Below are 23,971 nucleotides of genomic sequence, written 5' to 3'. Positions count from 1 at the left end.
TTGCCCCAGGTTTTTGTATTCTCTCCTCTTCAGTACTATATCCCAGAATGCTTTGAACCTTCTGATGCCATTATCTCTGTCCGGCTGACAATGTGCTATTTATGCAACACTGTCACACTTTCCTGTTTTCAGAAAAAAAAAAACCAGTCTAGTAGGCCACAGCACAGTCCTCAAACTGTTTAAAACTCTTGAACTGAGAATAACATCCACCCTCCCTCATCCTCATCCAGTTTTGTCCTGTAGCAACCAAAGTGCAGTACAGAGCCAGGAGACCCAAAACTGAAACCTATGAGGTTGATGCAGCCAACCTGATGTAGATGGGACACACCATGAGGAGAGTGGACACAAGCCTGTGAACCCCTCTTGACCAGGGACCTCATGTGGGACAGATTCATATCTGCAGCTTTAGTAAATGTTTGTGTTGAAGGTGATACAATACACTTTTTTTCTGGCTCAGGACAAAATCAGGTATGTATTACATTTAAATATTGTATGTAATGCTGAATTTGTTGTGGAATTAAGGAAATTTATTGTGAAATTCTGAGGAATTTTCTGCTTGATCTGATAAACTATTTTGGCAGTAATAATCTTTTTCTTTGTTATTCATTTGTCTGGATATATTTTTAGGAGGAACTTAGTTTATTGGGAAGTTGTTCACATAGGAACAGAAGTCTGTCAGATACCACTCTCTCTGCTGTCAGTGCAACAGCAGAAGGTCCTTTCTTATCAAGAAAAGTCACCAAAACACAGACTCCCTATGTTCAGCAGCCAGTCCTAACATGTCTTTTGGGTGCACTTTTATTCCTTGATAGCAAACCAATCTGTTACTGTAAATTACTGAAGACTAAGTTAGAAATAATGATGGAAGAAAACTTATTAAGGATAACATGTTAATGAACCAGTATATTCTATAGTAGTAAAATCATGAAACATTTTATCTCATAATAATAGTGCTTTACATTTTGAATAAATGTAAGCTAGCAATTTCTTGAAAAATTTAGGAGAGGTAGTTAAATAAATATAATATACTTCTAAAGTATTATTTTGAATAAAATGAATTTTTTTTATCCAGGTGATTGTAACCACTCAACAGTATAACAGGGGATCTCTACTGAATTTTAGCAATGGTTTAGTGTTTTTCTTTAATTTTTTCCCCAGTTTGTTATTTCTATGCAATGAGCACATTCCCCTATTCTTTGCATGAATCTGTTGTCAATTAGGTGCATATCTTGTCATTCCTACAGAAAATGTTAGTACTTTTCACAGGAAATTTGACATACTTCAGACTGATTATTTTTTGGAAGAGAAAGAAATCTTTTTCTTGCCCTAAGTAAATAATGTGAAGTGTCTACTGCATTGCATGAACTGAATATCAAGTATCTTATTTATACAGTGTTATTTATACAGTAGCAGCTGATTATGGAAAATATAATCTGAAGATTCTTCCAGAACATTTATTGCTATCACACTTATTTATTAACTTTGCTGGTTTAGATAAAGACCATATACAGGAATTCATTGTAAATAAAATAAAAGTAAATAAAGAAGGATTTCAGTTTCTGTGTACTAAAACAATTTTTTTAGTCTTTATTCTTTCATCACTATTAGTTCACAATCTGTCTAATTTAATGTAAATTTGTGGGGAAAAAATCATGGAGCTTTTAAAGATCATTGCATTGCCTCCTCAGAGAAGGCTAATAGTAATTTTCTTATAAGACATATTCACTAGTGATCAGATTTCCACACCATATATTCTATGAAAGAAGTAAAATAAATAGAGTTCAAGATCTGATCCATTCGTAAAGTCATGTAATAAAACTCTGTGAAAGACAGACAGAATACTATATTCTAAAAGACAGAACCTGAGGGCTACAATTTACAGAGAAATATGTCCATTAATGAAAATTCCACTTCAGTCAAAAGGAAGAGACTGTTTCAACTCAAAGTGACATCTCTAATGGGTTAAACTTTAATTCAGTGCTTATTTAGAGTGAATATAAATCCTTTTCAATTTAAAAATTATATCACCTTACCACTTAGACATATTTCTTATTTGTTAATGTGCAATAGCTTTCCTTTCAGTATATGAATTAGACATATTTCTTATTTGGTGACATGCAATACTTTTTCTTTCAACATATAAGTAAGTATACAGTTCCAAAATTTGTTTGAAATCTTGATGCATTTGGGGTTAGAGAGCCAGTCTTCAGGCCAATCTCTTCATTTCTTGCCATGATATAAACATCTAGAGAGAAAAAAAAAAAAAAAAAATCAGCATTTAGTGCTAAATGCTAAGCATTTTACTGCACAATGACTATCATCACTGTATAATAACATCTGACAAATAGGCTATTACCATCAGAGGGGAGGCTTTTAAATCAGGCCTTAACTACTTTTATTAAAGGCTTGGAAGGTAATCACTGAAATTATATTTTTTTCTTGTGTGTTTATGCTTCTGTCTAAAGTCTTTAGAGATTTACCAGTTACAATCTATCTACTACCTGCTGTGAAACACTGGTAAGGAGATAATACAAGCAATTAGAAAAGCATTGCTCACTCCTGAAGTGTTATTACCTTAAATTAAAGTTTCCAAAGGGAATATACAATAGCGTTTCAGTGACATTTTTTGTTCCTCTATTTTCCCAAAGATACCTTTTGTTTTTCACATATTCTGTCTAATCAGTAACTCACAGGTGGCTGAAGAATAGTGCCAATGCATTAAATATACTCCCATAGGAGTAAATAACATTAAATCTCAAATCTACCAAAAAAAAGGCCAGTCTATGATCCCTTTATACATTATGTCAAAACAAAGTAACTTAAAACCCCTTCTTGGTTAGTTTTAATCTTATGTGTTTTAAATATTTCTAAATCTGTAACCTCTAGATATGCCACAAAGTCACACAAGTAATAGTGAGAATTACAGATGTGAATCTTAGCCTATTTCCCATACTGTGCTGCATGAATTTTCCCAACTTGAGACCCTCTATGTTGGTCCCAGCTGGCCACCCCAGTCTGTGATTCATTGAAAGCTTCTCATATGGGGGACAAAATACAGACTCTCATAAGGTGGAGTTGTGATGTGAAGCCCATCACTTTGCCCTCATATCTGCCAAGTGCTATTCTGCTATTTTAGCTCTTATCTCTGCCAATAGAAAGTGATTCTGAACTTTTCCAGACTGTTGGTAATCTCTGAGAAAATAGGAAGGGATCTGCAAAGTGAATATTAGAAACAATGATGAAATATATTAAAAGAAACTTCATCACTCTCCTGCACATACTATCAGTACCCGTCCTGTTGGGTGAGTGTCCAGCCCTGCTGGGAAGGTTGGTCAGTGGATTCCTGCCCTGTTTTCAGAAGGTCTACACTATAAAATACCTCAACCTTGGACAGTGAGCTCTGGAGCCAAAGCTGGTAGAGACGAGTTCTTCTGTCCACATGGCCAAAAGTGTTCCTCACAGAAAGGCTGGACATATCCACCTTGTATAAGATTTGCTTTTGCATCTCCTTTGAGCCTGGAGTACAGAATTTAGGACTAAAGCCCTGCTTTTTATATGTGTGTTATTATTATTATTATTATTATTATTTAATTCAGAGATAGCACAGCTCTCTAGAGTGGTGTACTTTTTAACATGAAAATGAAGGTACATGATGGTATTTGAGGACATAAAACTTTGCTGGCAAGTTGTTGCAAGACCATGTCAGAGGACAGTAAAATGTGTCTTCTGCAGTATTTTATCCACACCAATTAACACAAAAAAGGAGACCAAGGTTCAAGGGTAAATTTAATTGCAAAGTTATTTCAGACGTACCCTTCACTTGTTTTGAATAGGTCTATGCCTAAGTAGATTATGGCTCTGGAATGGTAAATAATTGAGTTCACAAAGGTATCAAATGCTTCACGTATTTTTCTTGTCTCCCTTTTTCAACAGGCTGCAAAAAATACTTGCTAAGTAAATAGATAATGTAGCTTCTTTTGTTGTATGAAAAAGCTAGGTGATTTTTATACACAAATACTGTGTCCAGAAATGAGATTTTTTTGGGGGTTTATCAGTAACTCTTATCTCCTGGGACCTGAGTTGGAGAGAAAGTGGGTACTGTTTATACTTTATACTCAGTCCTACAGAACATATAGAATCACTGTATAAGAAAACCATTTTGTTCAGAAGGGACTTAAGGGGTCACTCAGCTTCAACTCCCCTGCCTTAGACATGGATACCTTCCACTAGACCAGGTTTTTCAGACCTCCATCCAGCCTAGCCTTGGACAATTCCAGGGATGGGACATCAATAACTTCTATGGCCAACCTGTTCCAGGGCCTCACCTCACAGCATAGAATTTTTTATTAATGTACCATTTAAATCTACCCTTTTTCAGATTAAAACCAAACATATGATACTTAGAATGAGATTTAGGGGGAAAAAAAAAGTAACAACAACAAGAACTGTGTATATTCAGACCACTTTTTGGTTTATTTTTTCTGATTGTGTTTTTTTTTATGTACTACTTTCCTAGGAATTTGTCTTATGGCTTGTCTTACAGTTTAAAGCAACACTATTTATCATTTTTTCAGGAAAGTAAAACTGTAGTTCTTGTTTTCCCTTTAATATGTTTATGTTTTAAGAAGCTGCTGTTTTTACATGGCATTATGACTCAACTACAACTAAAAACAACATTCATGCCAGAAAAGTGAGAGGGTTTTTTTAGCTTTTAAAGGATACAATGTAGTTTTCAAAATCAGGTGTGATGGTCAGCTGAAGTCAAAACTCTCAAGTACCTTCTTTCATCTGTTTTGATAAGATGAATATGGGAAAGTTCATGGCCACCAAAAGCTGTAAAATGAAGTACAAACCTATATTATAGATCATAAAAATTATAACTCTTTAGTTCTACTGTTGTTCAGTTTTCTTTGAAAAAATAAACAAAATTAATAGATTTATGTTAAGTCTGACGGAACTAGAAGCTTTGCAGTCAATCAACGCACTTTCTATGGTGAGGATACAAGTGGCACTTACTACCTTTGAGCCACTTGCTTTACTGATATATTCAGTGCCTGAGTGGGTAAATCAGCAAGGAAATTTAATGTCTAGGGACTACTTCGTACTGTTTGCTACCCTTGTAGAGATGATAGCTCCTTGAGCAGCCCTGTGGGTGACACTTGTCACATTAATCTCCTGCCAAATCTATTTCAGAACTTATGCGGTTGAAATATACACGAGTTCAGTTGATGAGAAATGCAGAAGAATAAATCATGAAGAGGCTCAGTTAGCAGGGGCTAAAAGAAACTTGCCATTTGGTCTGTACATATGAACATATACAGAAAACCTCTTTGCAGTCATGCAAGTCTTAACTGGAACTTTGACATCATAAACTCAGGTCAACTTCACCAGGTGCTTTAGGATGGAAAGTTTTGTCTAAATTATGCTTTGCTTGATATTTATTTTCCCTTTATCACCAAAAGAGGATGTTTCAAGTGTATAGGTTGGAATTGGTTCAAAAAAGGTACATTTTTATATATGTACATTTAGAAGCAGATTGTGGAACTGATGGAATAGAGTCTTATATTTCATCTGTGTTTTGAAAGTGAATTAAAGAAATGTCAAGTAACAGTGCACATTTAAGCTAGAATTCTGCAGTTATCAATACATCAGAAGCACTAATCAGTGACAGTCCCAGGGTACTATGTAGTAAACAGTAATTTAATAAGTATATCAGTATGTTTATGTAAAAAATCAGATTATGGTCAACATTTGACTTTTTTCTAAAAAGAGGAAGCATAAGCCTGATAAGAGAAAGTCATAGATGTAATATTTCCATGCATTAACTTACAACTGAATTTTTAAGTACTATGCAGGCTGTTAGCTAAGCAATATCTATTAGAGAAGGCAAATGAAAGCTTATTTTCTAGTTTCAAATTGCAGGGGTAAAAATGCTTTTTGAAATACACTTACAAATTTGGTGAATACATTACAGTACTGACCTACTGGTTTGGAACTCCAAGAGAGAGAAAATGTTTTAAATAAATGGTCAGAGGCGGGAATGACTGCTAAAGCAATTCTGTTCACTTTGTAAAGCAATGACCCAGAGGAGTAGATGTGCAGTAGAGATAAAATTTCCTGATACTAAATCCAGAGTAGCCATTGACAGAAAAAGTATAGTAAAAAATTACTCTGATAGACTGATTGCCTGGACTGAAAAATACAGTTAATTACTGAGAAATTTTCTTGTAGCTGGAGAAAATTTTATACTAAAAACAAGAAAAGAGAACAAACATAATTTAAATGACTGAACACAACAGAATTCTGAGAAGTGTCTGAGAACAATGGCTAGAAAGAATAAACAAATTAATTAATTTTTTTTCCCTATACAGAGTCATGGAGTCCAAAGTGTTGTATGATGTACTGACAATAAACTCCAAAAACTTGACTGGTGCCTTGGGAATCTTACTGGCTGTTCTGGCTTCATATAGCAGTTGGCTTCTCCATTCTGTACCAGCTGTGTGCCTTGATAGGATTTAATCTCTGTACTTGGTTTCTTGATTTGGGTGTCTGGGGCCCCAGGGACTCATAAATCTAGTAGCTATCAGTGTATGGATATATCAGTGTACTGCTGTCTAGTGGATATCATTATCTAGTGGATATCAGCACTCTGATATATCCTTTCCTGGTGTTTCTTCTATTTTTTCCACAATGGTTGCTAAATTCCATACTTCACACATGATTTTTTTTTTTTAATTTCTATTCCAATTCTCTACAGTGTTGAGTTGCTGTTGTTGATATGACCTCATAGCACAAAAGGAAATGGAACAGATGGACATCCTTAGTCCAGGAAAATCCCTTTATGGTCACAAAAAATGGGATCAAAATCAGGATTCGAAAAAGTGTGTAAGAGAGGATATCTTTCTAGCAGAGCCCAGAGCTACCCAGAAGGGTGTTTTGCCATATTAGAAAAACAAATATTCGGCACTTTTGGTTTTGAACTGTGACTAGATGCTTGTGGAATCACAAGGTAATTCAGGCTGGAAGGGACCTCAGGATAATATCCATCTTCTTGCTGAAAGCATGGTGAGTATCAAGGCTGGACTAGATTGCTCAGGGCTGGTCTAGCCTTCAAAGGATCCAAGGACAGAGGTACTTGTACGATCCACTTTCCAAGCCACAATTTGTTGAAAGCAAAAATAAGTTTTAGAGAAAAGCCAAAAATAAGTGAGGTGCCGTTGGATGCAATAACCATATTTACTGACGGCTCAGGAAAAACTCACAAATCAGTAATCACATGGCAAAATGCAACAACAGGAAAGTGGGAATCAAACATAGAAACAGTGCAAGGTTCACCACAGATAGTGGAGTTGGCAGCAGTGGTTCGAGTCTTTGAACTGTTTTCTCAACCTCTCAATCTGATCACAGATTCAGCATATGTAGCAAATGTGGTCAGAAGGCTTGAAAATTCACTTTTAAAGGAAGTTGACAATGAAGATTTGTATTCATACTTACTTTGTATGAGGACTCTATTACAAGAGAGAAAACATGAATATTTTGTTTCTCACATTAGGGCACACTCTTCCCTTCCAGGATTCTTAGCAGAGGGCAATGCACACGCAGATGAATTGGCTATGCCAATTTCAAACACTTTGCCAAACATCTTTGAGCAGGCAAAGTTGAGTCATGCATTTTTTCATCAGAATGCTCAGGCATTGATGGAAGCCTTTCGCATTTCCAAAAGCCAGGCAAAAGAAATCATCAATACCTGTCCAGACTGTCAGCGTGTACAGCCTCCTGCATCCATGGGAGCAGTCAATCCAAGAGGATTGCACAGTCTGCAACTGTGGCAGACAGATGTCACCAAATACCCATCTTTTGGCAAACTTAAAAACATCCATGTCTCAGTAGACACATTTTCAGGTGCAACTTTTGCATCATTGCATACAGGCGAGACGGCACAACACGCTTGTCGACACTTTTTACAAGCGTTTGCATCATTAGGTGTGCCGCAAGAAATCAAAACAGACAATGGTCCAACCTATACAGGGAAAGTGCTTGACAAATTTCTGAAAAGGTGGGGTGTCCATCACACTTTTGGTATCCCACATTCTCCAACAGGTCAAGCAATCATTGAAAGGACACACCAAACACTAAAAGCCCTTTTGGAAAAACAGAAAAGGGGGGAGGCGGATGCAACACCACACATGCGCTTGAACAAAGCCTTGTATGTGTTGAATTTTCTAAATGGCTCTTTTACAGAGCCCACTCCGCCAATCATCAGACACTTTTCAAATAATACAAAAGCAAAACTGAAGGAGAATCCTTTAGTTTTGTCAGGAACCCAGACACAGGACAAATTGAAGGACCATTCAAATTAATAACTTGGGGCAAGGGTTATGCTTGTGTCTCCACAGGAGCTGGACCAAGATGGGTGGCTGCAAAGAACGTGAAGCCCTACCGAGTCCAAACGCAAGCAGACGCGGACCTCAAGACAGGCACGCAGACCTGAACAGATGTCAAGACAGCGGACATCCCCTTGTTCTACATGCAAGAGAGACTTTGGGATTTGGGTTTCCCTTGGGACTTGGGTGGTGGTGCATTTTAGGAGTTCCTAGGGGAAGGAGGCCTCAGATAGCACACATTTGCCTCATTTTCTCATTGGTTGCCTTGAGCAACGCAGCAGATTGGCCCATGGCTCAACCAAAGGAAAATGTCTGGGAAACTCTGGCCAATGCATCAGGGCTGGACACCATTTGTTTGACACACTCAAAACCAGGGAAGCCTTTTTCAACATGTTTGGTAGGGTTGCCAGTGAGCAAATGGCCGATTCCAAAAAACGTCCCTCCAGCAATCTTAAAGATCATTTCAAATCCAGTGGACAAATGGGACGTTTGGACAAAGTTCCTTCCTGTGGCTCCTTTTGAACCTCAGGAACTGGAAATTCTTGGATCGGTCAGAATGAAATTTTGTGTGAAATTTAATCACTCTGGAGTGGCAGAAAACAAAACAATAGATGTCACTCCAAATCACATAATTTATAGAAAAGCATCGTCTTGGTGTAACTACACTAAGATGGTGAGCAGACCATCCAACCATGATCCAGTGCAATTGCCAAGAGGAATCTTTTTTATTTGTGGGGACAGAGTTTGGCCCGCAATCCCCGCAAATTTCAAAGGCGGTCCATGCAGCATTGGAAGACTTTCATTGTTAACACCCAACATAACGTTACTGAGAGAGCGAAATCCCAAAGAGAAAAGATCTATCCAGCAATATGACCCAAAATGTGATGATGATGTTCATACTTTGTCTAAGGCACAGAGAATTGCAGCTGCAATTTTTTCACCGCAGACAGCATCAGGAGTAGCCTTGACACAATTGGATCATATGGCTTGTTGGCTGAGTAAGCATGCCCGAGCCATTTCTCTTACACTGAGTGACATGTTAATGGACACCGATAGTGTAAGACGAGCAACTATCCAAAACAGGGCAGCAATTGATTATCTTTTGCTGTCACATGGGCACGGGTGTGAGGAATTTGAAGGGATGTGTTGCATGAACTTGTCAGATCATTCTAAATCAATCCATGAGAACATCAAACAATTGCGGGAAAGTGTGAACAAAATTGGAAAGGAAACAGGGTCGTGGTTGGATGGCATGTTCAATTTTTTAGACCTTTCACCTTTGTGGAAGGAAATTTCAAAAACAGGTTTTTGCATCCTGTTGGGATTTGTAATTCTTCTCATGGTCGTGCCGTGCTTCTTTCAATGCATACGGCGACTCATGCACAAGGCTGCAAAAGAGGTCTTTTTGGTGCAAACAGGAGGGGGAGATGTTGGAGTCCAGGACATCCCCTTGGATGACCTGAGACCTGGGAAAGAGAATTTGAGCCCTGGACAGGGGGGTGTAGAACCGGTCCAGGAGGGTTGGAAACCTTGGCACAGAGCCCAGGAAGACACTGAGTTTGATCTTAGCCCATGGGAAAAACTTCCAGCATTAGGAGAGGAGTTGCAAATCACCAGGAAGTGAAAATAGTAGTATAACACAGTAGAACATACAAAATTCAGTAGTTTTAAGATTCTTAGAATAGAGGTAAATGGGGGACAAGATGGTGGAATTTGGGTGGTACCTCGTGTCCCTCTCCTTCTTCCTCATCCTCCATCTTCTGGGGTGGTGATGAAATAAGATAGTTAGAGTGGATTGGGTCAAAGCAGAAGTGACCCTCTTAGTGTAAGCACTAGGCATTGGTGTGAAATAGTAAATATCCTATACGTAATTATCTGTATAAATGTAAGATGACGTCCCATCGGTGGGCAGTCGCCTCGTGTCCCAGCCGCTGTCCGGACCTCGGCTGGGAGCGGAGAAAAAACTTTGTGATATCAAATAATAAACAACTCGAGAAACCAGAAAGCAAGGCCTTGAAGACTCCGCTTCTTTGTACCAACGCGACTCGGGGCTTTTAGAGGGCCAAGGACTTTAAACAACTTGAATCTCGGGTCAGAAAACCAACCCGAGAGAATCACAAGGTAATTCAGGCTGGAAGGGACCTCAGGATAATATCCATCTTCTTGCTGAAAGCATGGTGAGTATCAAGGCTGGACTAGATTGCTCAGGGCTGGTCTAGCCTTCAAAGTATCCAAGGACAGAGATCACAGAGTGTCATTGGGCAAAATCTTTCAAGGCTTTATTGTCTTTGTGAGAAGATTATTTCTAAGAAAGGTAGATAGATATCACTTGTGTTTTGTGGAAGCCAGTTTCAGATTTTTCTGATTAGAAGACATATGACTTCATTCAGAAACAGATGATCATATAAAGCAGCAGAGAGATTTCTGTGAGTGATGCAAATCACTACTTTCACAGGGAGTTCACAAGGCTCTGATTACATTGCAGTAAATTCTTGCTCCTATGAAGAATTCTAGTCATGCCAGTCAAGCTGTTGCATGGACATTTTAGGTTGGCATCAGGATCTCAATATTAGGCCCATAAAATAATCTGAATTAAATTTCATTAACTCGACATGCAAATTTTAGCTCAATGAGGGAAAAAAAGAAAAGTAATTGTGACCCAGGGAAAAGTAGTAGAGTTAGCTTTTCAGCTCATGTTGAGGTAGATCTCAGGACTGAATGGTGATATGTCAAGCTATATCCTCAGAGGAATTGCTCTGCTTAAAATAAAGCTGAAAGACATGATGGTGATCTTAATGGCAAACAAAATCATCTGAATGGGGTTCAAACTGATGAGAGGGGTAAGAGGATGTGTTTCATGGATACGGCTGCATTAAATGATGCAGAAATTTACATGTTATTGTATGTCAGTGCCAGGAAGAGTCACAATGAATAGTGTCATTAACACTGGCAGAATGTTACATCTATTTTCATAATTAGAGACCATGTGGTTAATTATACTTTCCAAATTTTACAGAAGAGTGAGCCTGAGTAATTTTGTGAGTTACATTAATTCATAACATGTAAAAAGCCAATAATACCTGCTGTGGATGAGCTGCAACTTCATACACTCCTGTCATTGTATGCCAGGCAGTCCAGCTCCCAAGTCACTATTTCATAGCTTTCTATGTAGGAAGGGATTTGTCTGTCTTTAGATACCAAAAATGAGACACCTGTGCCTGGGGCAGTCACACACTAAACATCTTCAAAAGGTGAGTCATTCTAAGATTTGTACTTTGATAACCATCTCTGGGGCAGAGTTCTCTTCTACCGGTGCCTGTCTATTATTACATGTTAGAGGATAAAGAATTTTACCTTTGTCTAATCCATAATTAGACGTCTAATTTGGATTAGAAAACATAATTTCTACCTTATTTTTTCATCACTGTGTTTTTACTTTACTGCATTTCATGTAATCATTTCTAGCTTTTCAAAGGTGATCTTCATTCCTTGTCCCTGACATACAAATGGTCTTGCCAAGTGATTCAGATCTGTTTCGTTATAGAAATTGGTAGGTTCAACACAAGAAAACCAGTATGCTAAAGAGTATGGAAATATGGAACCCTAAAAAGAAAAAACTGAGTATATAACAAATTATAGCTAATGGTCTTAAGATCCTTGAAGAACTTGCTTAAGCCCTGTGCTAGGCCAGGGAATCTATATTATTACTGTTCTGCAAAAGAAACTGCAAGAACTGTTTAATTCTGCAGCTAACAAATTACTATCCACCACAAAATGTTGTAAACAAATATGAAGAACACATAAGAGAAAAAGCTGAATTTCAGATGAAATGTAGCAAAAGAGATGTTCTTTACTGTCGCTTTCCAGTTTCACTTTCTTGTGCTTGTTTTTTAAAAAATACGAGGAATTGCAGTTTATGATTTTTAAGTTGGGTTATTTTTTTCCTTTGCTTGTTTTTTTTCTTTTTTAAATGTTTTTACTGGAGGTCTCATTTGTAGCTTTTTTCAGCTCACGGCTATAAACTAGGAAAGCCAGCACTGAAGAATCCTAAATGAAAGCTGGTTGTAGAAAATATTCCCTAGTCAACAAGGAGGGTTGGTCTGTGTCAGTTGAGTTTCACTCCTGACTCAAAATGTCATTAATATTGACGTGCTGGAACTGATGCTGTGTCTATAAAGCCTCACATACTGCAGTATTTCCTACAGCAAGAGGTGGACAATATGCTTCTGCAGTCTTCAAGGACTCCCCAGGGGTCAAATGAAGCCCTGACTCTGTTTCTTCACTCCCATTATTTGGCTGGCCTGTTGCTTGACCATCTGCAGAACTCTGTATTTATGCCACTATTTAATTTGTTTCTTGAGGTGAGCTTTAAGGAGAAGGCAGCAAGGTGAATCTAGCCTTGCTGCATAATGTCTTAAGATCTGTTGTTCAAACAGGGCAGCCCTAATCTAGCAAGCCAAATTAAATCCTACCTCGTATTAACTCACAGGCTGTGTGGCAAATAAATAGCCATGAAAGGAAGGGAAAGTTCAGTTCTTTTAAGAGCCTTCTTGCACTCTGATAATGGCACAGAAAGAAACAGCTGTGGCTGTTATAGCTGTGGTTGTCTGATAACAGAGGAAAGAAAAAGTTTGCAGGTGAATGGAAGTGGTTTTATTCAACCAGGTGAAAAAGCAGATAGGAAAAATCAAATTCACAGGCATACAAGATCTTCTAAAATAAGTATATACACTGGGGAGTTGCATTTGAAAGAAAAAAACATCTTCTTGCTATTTCAAGGTATTTCTGTTTACAAAGGAAAGAAAACTCTTCAGGTCAGAAAGAACTGCATCAGAAATCTGTTTTAAGTTGTATCTTAGGAGACACCTCCTGATAAATTTTAGCTATCAACATTTATATAAATTTGTTCCATATTATTTCCCTTTTGAAAACATAATATATATTGGGAAAATATTTATGGCTTTATCCCTCACACAAACAGAAGTCCCTCTATAATTCTATGCCCCCATCTCTGCTCTAACTATATTACAAAGACTCACGGAATAAAGTGAATCTTTCTCCTCACTTTTACTCTTTTTCTTTCTCTATGGCTGCCCTTCAGAATACTATTTTGACAACACAGCTGTGTTATCAGGAAGATATATAGACAGTTAAGTATAAAACTTGACATTTACATGTCTCCTTTCTTAGATCTCAAAGAGAACTGTGAAAAAGTTTAAAACTCTCATCAATTCATACAGGAAAGAAAGTAAGATACAGTCAGAGGCAGAACTGAGAACCGAACCAATCCTTCCTATCTCTAGACAGGAGCTTGTAATTTTAGTCCAATTATATTTTCTAGCTTGAGTTTTATGGTGAAAAAACCCATATATATGAAACTCCAGTATGCAATGTGAGAAAATGCACATAATCACACCTTTCATTTAGAGTTTCTTCTTTGCAGAAATAGCCCATCTAAAAAGTCTTTTTTTCCCCGCGTACAGTCTGCTTAAAGTTTTTTGCTCAGTGTTCTTCCTGAATAAACAAGGTAGGAGGTTATTACTAAATTGCTGGAAGCAGACAGAAACCTTTCAGAAAGAAGAAAAAAAAAAAGCTGAGAAATACATGAAGGAGTTTCATATCTCCTAAGCTAATTCTATAACCTCTAGCTGGAGATATGAACATGTTTATGAGTGAAGATGTGATTTATGCTTTAAAGTAAGGAAAGATGATAAAGATGAATTAGATCATCCTGTCGATTTGATCATCATCTAAGCTGCAGTGGCAATTCTTTGATAGAGGACAAAATCATATTAAAATGATAAGAACAGAATTAACAGGGAATGGAGAAGAAAGAAAAAATAGTAAATGAGATGGTTTATGGAGACCAAACAGCAGAAAAAAGTAATCCTTGAATTGTAAATAAAAAAAAAAAAAAAAAAAAAAGGCTCATTGTGAAATAGAGGTTCCAAATTTGATTTTGGGAGCTTAAATATCAAATAGTGCTGTAGAATTACTTCAGAAACAGCAGTTCTACAAGCAGTTAACCACAGCTAGGATCAGGAGCAGATAGTCAGGAGAGTGCATATTAAGTTGTTCCTTGACATGAAATCACATATTGATTTCATTATTGATGTGACTAAAGCTACTGCAGGTCACATAAGAGTTTCCAGTTATTCATGGTGTCTTCTGTTTTCACAGACCCATTTCGTCATCTGGAGCATGAGACTGATGTATGGCTCTTTCAGGTAGCATTATGAATTTTGCCAAAGAAATATGAAGTTCAGTTTTTGTTATGGTGTTTATTACAGATCTGTTTGGGCACTGCTCAGAAATGTTTCCCTTTGAGGCCAAAAAGGCAACACCTCTCCTCCCAAACAAACAGAAAATTAATTTTAAAATACATTGTGTATAAAGAAGAAAAATATTAAATTAAGTATTCTGGTTTTCAAAGCAAGCTTGACGTGAAAATCACATAGGATTGGAATCCAAACTCCACACACCCAGATTTCTGAACATTATAAAAGGCAATTAATAATTATCTTTCTTCATTCTATGCTGTTTAAGAGTCAGTTTGGTTTCAAGCAGACTTAATTGGTACAAATTAAGCATTAATTAATTCACCTAAAATACTTGAACACAATAATCTGGATTTTGCGCATTACTGAACAAAAGAAAGGTGATGAGGAACACTTGTCTTTTTATTCCAGCATTAAGGTCTTCCTTATTTTAGAATTCTCAGAATAACAACAAATCTCAGCATCAGATATCTAACAGGCTATGGCTTTCTTATAGCTACAAGAAAAATCTAGTGTAGCATTGGGAAAACAATTTACCCTCTCAAATTACTGTTGTGCATTCCTGTATAATGGCTGCCTGACTGTAAAAGTTCCTCCTGGGCAGAGTGCCCCTGAATACCTATTAGAGCTCCGCCTTTCAAAGACAAAGCAGAGTGGTTTATGTTGCTGTGTAAGCTGAAAATCCTGGTTCTTAGGTACATTACTTGACAGTTCACTGTGTGAGGCTATTACTAATTAAACAGCTTTGTTTTACGAAGTTTTTGAATTTCATAAAAAGTTTAGAAAACAGTGTTTACACTTAATGCAAACAATCCAAGGGTAGAGTCAAAATACTTACTTATTCATGAAGCTTTGGGCTTTCACGGCCTTTCAGTTCCATTTTGTTCCCTACTTGATTACATGTGTGTGCTTAAGATTCTTTTTCTTTTTTTTTTCATTTCCATTACAAACGTAACTAATTTTCAACACAAAATTAGCAATCTCTGCATGGTGTTTTTTCTCTTAATAGATGACATTGATGCTGTGTGACATGAGTTAATATCATTTCAATAACAAGTTAAAGTGCAGAAAATGCCTTTAAAGTTACTGAACCACTTTGATGACATCTTTTGGAAAAAAATATAAAGAAAACAGAAGGAAAACAAAAAGGGAAAATCCAAATGAGAAGCAGCAGAGGAAAATGGACATGCTAGAAGAAATGAGACACATTTAGAGCAGCCATCATAAAGAGATTCTAGCAGAAGTCCATTTTTGCAAGTCCAGTGATGCATTTTGTAACCCTTTATTTGTGGGTAGAAGAGATTCAAAGTCAAATGAGAGTTTCATGAGAAACTGCTGACTTAATGAGCATTATTAACATTTTACCAGTTAATGTGTAGGTCAATGTGAGTTGATAACATAGAAATGCAGAGATAAGTATTGCTTCTATACTAAGCAAGCAAATTGTTTTTGCATTTACTTTTAAATTTTTCATATTATAGTTATGGAAGAACTTGGAAAGGTTGTTTTCCTCCTGGAAAAAGGATTGTATGGCATAAAAATCACTTTTTCAATATATTTTGTTGCACCTAGATAGCCTTTTCTCTTGGTCTCAGAGGCAGGAATCTGAGAACATTATTAACTTTAATAGGAAATACCAGATTTTTTTGATGAGTACCTTGAGACCATCGGTGTTCATTCAGAAGTCCTCAGTCACATACATAAGCTGCACTGTAGTCTTCAGCACTTATTGTTTGCTTTTCCAAATTCAATGGAGGTTTCTGCGCTGGTCATTTGCTTAACACCTTATTTTACTTATTCATTTTTTCCTACCTTACAAACATAGTCACAGAATAACCCATATCAATGCTGCTTCCTCAAAAGCCTCATTAATGTGTTTGCAAATTGAAAATTTCACCCTTTGCATGTAAGTGCTCAGTATTTATTTTTTTCCCTACTGTAGCAAAATAGCATTGATGAATAAATGTCAAGGAGGAGTTCTTAAATTTGCAACTGTTTCTCCTAAATGAAATTTCGTACAAGACACCCCTGTTGTGCTGGTCTAAACGTGCTTCAAGTGTAATAACTGCTGCTTTGTATGAGCAAAGACCAGTATATTTCACAGATTTTGGATGAAGTTTTAACTTGGATAAAATAAAGTCAACACATAAAGTAATGCCAGTTCTTCATGTCACTACCTGCATTTTAAGCTTGAGTAGAAAGAAGGATGAGAAATCCAGTTAAGTGTCCTATGGCACTGGCTACTGAGTCAGATATTGTATTGCTTGTCTCCTGTTGCTACTAGAAATACACATCTTGAACCACAAAAGCTGAGGCACGTTTCCTCCAGGGCTTGGAAGAACTGAAAATATAATGAAAATGTTTGCCTGAGTTGCACACAAACTCAGTAAGCAGGTCATATATTTTGAACATGTACTTAACAACAGTAACTTTCTTAGAGATGCTCTGGAGAGTAACACTTATCTCCCACACGGTTTGAAGCATGAGTTAGTCACTTTGTCAATCAGCTCGGCACAACAAAGCACAATGAAGGGTTGTTGTCACTCAGTTTCTTGACACAGGTACAGGGCATGATTTGATGGCTTTCAGTAGCCACATGCGAAGTTAGTTGCAGAGGCAGAGGGCCTTGTAGATTTCCACTTTATCGTTATGCTTTAAAATATGGTAGATAATTTCCCAAGAAAACATGCCAGTGTGGCTGTAATGCTGTTGATAACTTGTCTTTCATCTGTGAAATTGCTTTTAGACTTGGTACCTGACTTGAACATAAGCACTGCAGTTTTGCTACTCTGCTGGATTCATTTGAAAGATACCCTGCTGCTTAGCTTGGAAGAGCTACTGTTGAATTTTAAAGGGTGTTTTGGACTAATGCAGTGATCACTGAGGACAGGCATCAGAGACATGATATTTGCATAACAGCTTCTAGAAATAGTTGCAGAAAGAAAAATTTTGTAGAAGTGTGGATAAAGGGAACTTTCTTAGCACCACCCCATCCTGAGTGCCTCTTCTTTAGTGTCTGTTCTAATGATACCTACCCTGATTACAATATTTTTAATAGAAATATGCTCAGATAATATCTCCAAAGTAAGCAGGTATACATCCCTCTTAAAAAAATTATTTACAAAGACGTAGAAGGCAAAACAAGAATTCAGATCTCTGCCCACTGGGTTCATGCTTACTGCTTGAAGTAAAAAGGGAGCTCTATCATCTCAAACCAGAAAACATGCTTTCAGATTTACCCACTCATTTTAAAAATACTATTTTAGAGTACTGTTTATCTTTAAAGAACCACAGGAACTTAATTCAGAGGGACACTTACCACAGTCTTCAAAGTATACTGCAATGTCTAATTGATCAATGTTATTTCCAAGGTGTGAGTCCAGATAAAGGGAGAAAAGTAAAAAGAGACCATGATGATTTTAACTACAATATGGGCATTACCATGTTTACATGTTTCAGTAAGAGTTGAAAAAAAATTGGCTCCTTACTATCATATATTGGAAAAGGTAGACATTTAAAGTGTAATGGTCATTTTTTTTCTTATTTACCACCATTTCTAATAGGGAAATATTGGATTTTAAATGGTTTTTATCCTCTTTAATTCATCTTAAGAAGCTGAGGTTCTGGTACTTTCTGTTTCTTGGAGGTCATGAGCTAAAATGTTTCTTGCAGATTATGGAATAAAAAATATCTGAGCTACACTAGTTCCTTGTTTGTGAGTCCCTAAGTTGTCAGCAAAACTCCCTGAAGCATTCTCAGATGCCTGAAATGGGAAGCTGGGACATGGAGCGGGAGAAGTCGGGGAAGCACGGAGGGCAGTAAGATGATATTTATGTGAACCACATCCTTGTAGAGCAGACATCCTTTCAAAAAAATTATCTCCTTGCCTGGATAATTAGTCTGAGTTTGAAACAGCAGGAAAAAATAGTACATGCCCAGTCTGCATCTGCCTGTTCATTTCACTTTACTCATGTAATGATTTAGAGACACGAGACATTCATTTTGTCTTTCTGGTTACCTGAAAATCAACTCATTATAGTTTAAGGAGGGGCAGCAGTTCTGTAGCTACACACACAGGGCTTGCAACTGTGATCTTTCCGTTTGGATATGTAGGGGCATGGATATGTAAATCCAGTACCATTCTTAACCATTTGAACAGTGTGCTCTCCTCAGATGACATTTCCCACTGTGTAGAGAAGCTACAGTTTCCCTTCGGGAAACACTTTGAGCTAAGCTACAAATGACCCTGTCTTTTATTTTGGTCTACCCACAGTATGCTGTTGGTCTCAAACAGGCAATAACCAGTGTGAACAAATGGTTTTTTACCTTGATATCAGATTTTTTGTCTAGTAGGATTTTAGGTTTTTTTTAGTAAACAAAGAAAGCTGCTCTTTGGTGGCCAGGTTATTTATTTGAGTTGGAAATAATGCATTACTTTAATATTTGCTGTATGGTCCTGTAGCTAGGATCCTGAATTCTAGGATTTGCCAGTCCAGGATGGGTCAGGGTCCTTTAAAAAAACAAACTAAAACTGAAACAGGTACTGACATCAAAATTATAAATTTGACATATCCAGAAAAAATATTAAATTCTTTCAAAATCATAAATATGCCTGAAATGGAAAAAAAAAAAAAAAAAAAAAAAAAAAAAAAAAAAAAAAAAAAAGAGGCAAATGCAGTCAGCTAAAAGAATAATATTTTTCATTTGTCTTTTTTCAAAATACATTTTATTCACTTTTCAGCTCTGGAGTAATCAGACTCACAGTAAAATAATAAAAATTAATGAGTCTGTGGAACAGAATTTGTACCTCCATAGTGAAGATTTACCCATAACCAAATCATGACTACAATATTCTAAATGGCAACTCCAGTAAGACAAGTCTGATGTGGGAGTGATAGCATCTGAAGTGCTTATGGTCCCTTTTGACTTGGATGTTGCATAACTATTATACAGTCCAGCAGAGTGCAATCATCTCCAATGTAGCGTTTTTATACATTACACAGGCATGAATTATTGCTAAAGCAGCATGCTTTCCTTCTGCATCAATGTTCTTCCCATTATTCTGAGGACTAGTGTTAGTGTACCCTATAGCGTTTACAATATGTTTTGTGAAGTTTACATTGTATAAATGTGAATGGACAAAATGGAGAACTTTGCAGCTGAGTTTAAGAGCTGAAGGGATGAAACAAACTGGTATAACTCACAAAGGGAAATGTCTCTTTTAGCACTGGGAGACCCATGTGTTTCTCTGAAACTGTCCAGAAAAGAGGTTCTCATATTGTTGTCCTTGAATCACAATTGATCTTAAGGACATTCATTTTTCTTATCCATCAATTCTTATTTTCTGCTCTCTTTCCTTATTTCTAAATACTACTAAATTTCACTCAAAGATGGCTATATATACTCAGCCCTTTATAATATCAGTTTACTCAGTTGGCCACAGGCATGCTTTCTGACAGTTTGTGGCAGAAGTACTCCACATAATTGGAAAAGAGAAAGAACCTCTGCTGCCAGATGTTCTCTGAAAGGTATTTCTCCTTAAAAGGGTGATTAATCCAACCTTTGCCATGCATCAGGTAGGTGTCTAAGTTAGTTCTTTATGCACTATTTTAAACAATGAGAAGTAAGAGTCTTAAACTTATCTTGTTTAGGGCTCTATTAGGTTCCAGAAGTGCTTGTTGCTCTGCATTGTCTCCAAAGAGGCCTCAATATCTGCTTTACCCCAGACACTGATTTTTTAAGTAGTTACAGTTAGATAAAATAAAGTTCATAATCAGATATTAGAGTGCTGTGCACTGAGCACAGGCCATTGTGACATGAGTTAGCTTTGCCAGTTGCTCACCCTGGCCAAATAAAGAGCAATTAAGGTAAGCTACCAAAGCATCAAGATCAAGGGGATATTTTCAACACTTCTCAGAAGCACTTGTGGGGCCATATGAGAACACAGATTCACTTTGTTATTTCCATTCTTCTAACAGAGATTCTTGGAAATTGCATATAACGGTTATAACCAGTTGAATCTGAAAGAATTATTTACCTTTGCATTATAATTGCAGTCATAATTTGAATTTCTAGTCTTAGTTTTCATACTTGACTTTTACTTTTCTTGCTTCTTTTATGTTCAGTGTTCCTAAACTACAATAAGCTTAGCTATAATGTCACATGCAAAATAAAGTTGAAAAAATTTTTTGGGGAGTATCAATGAGAGAAACTGCTTTCTGGCTCATATCTGCTTTAATGATTTGATATCCCTGGTTTGATTTGATATCCCTGGTTTGATTTGAAAACAGGGAGGTATTCAAAATAAAACATATTGATTTATTCCAAGTCTCTACTTGGACCTAGGAGTGGTGGACCTAAGCTCATTTGCATGTCGGAGTCCCTTACATTTTACAGCATGGTTTAATTGCAGGTCTGGGTTCATTGCCTGAATTTGCATCTCCACTTAGCACAGGTATTTAGAATTTCATTATGTGCATTAAAAAGCATGCAAAAATCCTTTATTACTAAAAAGAGTTCAAAGCATTGAAACTTTCAATACAAATCCCTTGAGCTGTTACGTAAGTTCCATATATTGCACAAAAATTTAAATTAAGTAATAGCAATAGTAAAGAGAAGTTAAGCATGAAACAAAGAAATTTTCAATGCTAATTTAAATTTGTTTTCTTGTGTTTATATATGCAAAGTTTCTTTGGAAAATGAGTTATTTCTTTCTTTGTCCAATGTTGACTTAATAGGTTTAACTCGATGGTCTTTAAAATTTAGATTTATGTTCTGTGGTTTCAACATATTTCTATTTGGCTCAAGTAACTGTGCTTTATTTCCAAGTGTGTATATAACAGTGCACTGGATGAATACTTTACTAGCATGACACATAAATCAGAGATTTGGGATTTCTGTATTTGGTATCTCTTATTTCTTTTCTGTCTAACACCTGTAAATGTTCACAGAAGATTTAGATGGAAAATATTTAACAAAAAGAAAATGTTTTCCTTCTCAGAAAATTGCTTATTTTTTGCCTGGACTTCCACACTGTGCATGTATGTACATGTTTAGTGTTTTATATATATATATGTTGCACATATCCTCTTACATAACACAAACTATTTTTTATATATGTGTGTGTGTAATACATACCTACATACATATATAAATATAAATATAAATATATATATATATATATATATATATATATATATATATATATATATATATATAAAAAAAATGGGTGTGACAGTTAGTTGCTCCTTGAATAAAATCTAGTAGAATCCTAGCTTGGTAAATGCCACACACTTCTTTATCTGGTTAAGTTTAAAGTAGTTTTCTTTGCTTGCTATGACTGTGTGTCATAGAAATGGTTGATGAGATCCCTTTGCCTAAGTTAAGATTTTTAAATGTTACAAGTCTATGTGCAAATTAGAGTCTACCCCATTATAGCCAATAGAGAAGAAATATATTAAATAACTGGCTTGTGGATGTGCATATTTTTATTAAATTTCAGAGATTTTGGTGTGAATAAATGGATTTCTTTCCATGTAACTAGGTCATAGAACTAAGTCTCAAGGTGGTTTTTACCCAATAGAACTCAGTTTCTGCCTCTTTACAAGGTAATTCTGCCTTCTGCCTCAGGTGGGATGGTATTTGCAGGGAGATTTTCAAGATAAGATTGATTGAAAAATGAATTGTCATGATACCTCCCTATCTTGTTTCTCTAAAGCTGTTTACCAAAAATATTTATGTCCTTATTCCTAGCTCAAATTTATATCCAGACCATTAAGATATTTGCAGAGCTACTGAACTCTGGTTCTAGTTAGACATGTTTTATTGTTGAAAATTATCTTAAGAAATCTTTAAATACATTTTTACTCTGTATAATATGCTCTCGTTATATTGGTAAACACGCATATCTGTAAAACATGACAGTCTATCTTTATTCCATTTTACCCAGAGAAATAAAAGTTTTAAAGCCAAAACTTTTACTAGTATCAAGTGATATACGTGTTAGATAATGATACATCCCTTAACTCCTGTTTTGTTGTTGGTGGTGGTGGGTTTTTTGGTTGTTGTTTTGTTTGGTTGGGTTTTTTTTTTAAATTTTCTTAATTTTTTCTTGTGACATCCTTAGATTAAATCAGAATTTTGTCACAGAACATTTTAATTCTCTGGAACAAGCTAGTGCATATTATACTTTGTGCGATAAGGTAATTTCTTATCTCTGTGTGTTGTAACTACTGCATTTTGGACTGTAATAATTTTGTTTTCAAAATAAAATTAAAACTATTAAATACTTCTGCTTTTGCTTTCCATGCTTCTTCAATTTTTGTTATTTAAGCATAGGTGCTTCCTCCAAAATGCACACAGTCTGTTTTCCTGATAACTCTACTTAAAATTTATAGCACTTTCAGCCATGAGGAAGGAAAGAAGTGACATTTAGTATCAGCTTGATTTGAGTACTCATTCAAAAAAGCTTTTAGCTTTGATTGGCACGACAACAGCATCAAGTCTTATCCTTTACAGAGCTTGCTGCACACCAAAAATGAAGAATTTCCATGAGTTCCTCTGCACTTACATTAAATTAAAAAGAAGTGATAGAGGATGGCCCACTATCTGGTTCGGTAAGGGAGTGTGTAGAATATTTTGCTGAATTAAATTCCCATATGAGATAAGAATAAAATAAGAGCTATTATTTCACTACCACATTAACACTAATCTTTAATTCTTAAACAGTAAACTATCCCAGCACTAGTTAATGACTTAATGACACTCTTATGGGAATTTAGTCTATTCTTGAACTTTCTTATCAGATGAATCATAGAATTATGGAATCGTAGAATGGCCTGGATTGGAGGGGACCTTAAAGATCATCTAGTTCCAACCCCCCTGACGCTGGCAGGAGCACCTTCCACTAGACCAGGTTATTCAAAGATCTATGCAACCTCATCTTGAGCACTTCCAGGGAGGGGACACCCACAGCTTGTCTGAATGACCTGTTCCAATGCATCTTCAACCTCACAGTAAAGAATGTGTTCCTAATATCTAATATAAATCTGCCCTCTTTCAGTTTAAAGCCATTATCACTTGTCCTATGTTACGTGCTCTTGTAACATTCCCTCTCCAGTTCTCTTGTAGCCCCCTTTAGGTACTGGGAGGCTTCTCTAAGGTCTCCCCAGAACCTTCCCTTCTCCAAGCTGAGTAATCCAGCTCTCTCAACCTGTCTCCACAGAATAAGATGAATGTCTCTACAGTTTGCTAATTTCTTTCTTCTAACAGATTGTTTTATTTCTGTGTTTATTCTACAAGGTTGTGAAG

General features: G+C 36.4%; 1 long non-coding RNA gene across 5 annotated transcripts in view; it reads right to left on the bottom strand.

Annotated features, from left to right (window-relative positions):
* Window positions 1-1,115: 1,115 nt before the first annotated feature.
* LOC310906108 overlaps window positions 1,116-23,971 on the bottom strand; it is a 58,625-nt gene continuing 35,769 nt past the window's right edge. For 2 of the 5 annotated variants that reach the window (XR_014589351.1, XR_014589354.1), the window contains 3 exons: window positions 17,982-18,008; window positions 4,779-4,833; window positions 3,137-3,212 (listed from right to left, as the gene is read on the bottom strand). This is a non-coding gene — a long non-coding RNA (uncharacterized lncRNA). Of the gene's footprint in view, window positions 2,246-3,136; window positions 3,213-4,778; window positions 4,834-17,981; window positions 18,009-23,971 lie in introns of those variants that run through there. The other 3 variants (XR_014589352.1, XR_014589353.1, XR_014589350.1) reach the window with 2 other exon arrangements.

The sequence above is a fragment of the Zosterops lateralis genome (genome assembly GCF_965231275.1).
Source record: "Zosterops lateralis genome assembly, chromosome: 2".
In the NCBI taxonomy this organism is placed as follows: Eukaryota; Metazoa; Chordata; class Aves; order Passeriformes; family Zosteropidae; genus Zosterops; species Zosterops lateralis.
This window is presented reverse-complemented; position numbering and strand designations above follow the sequence as displayed.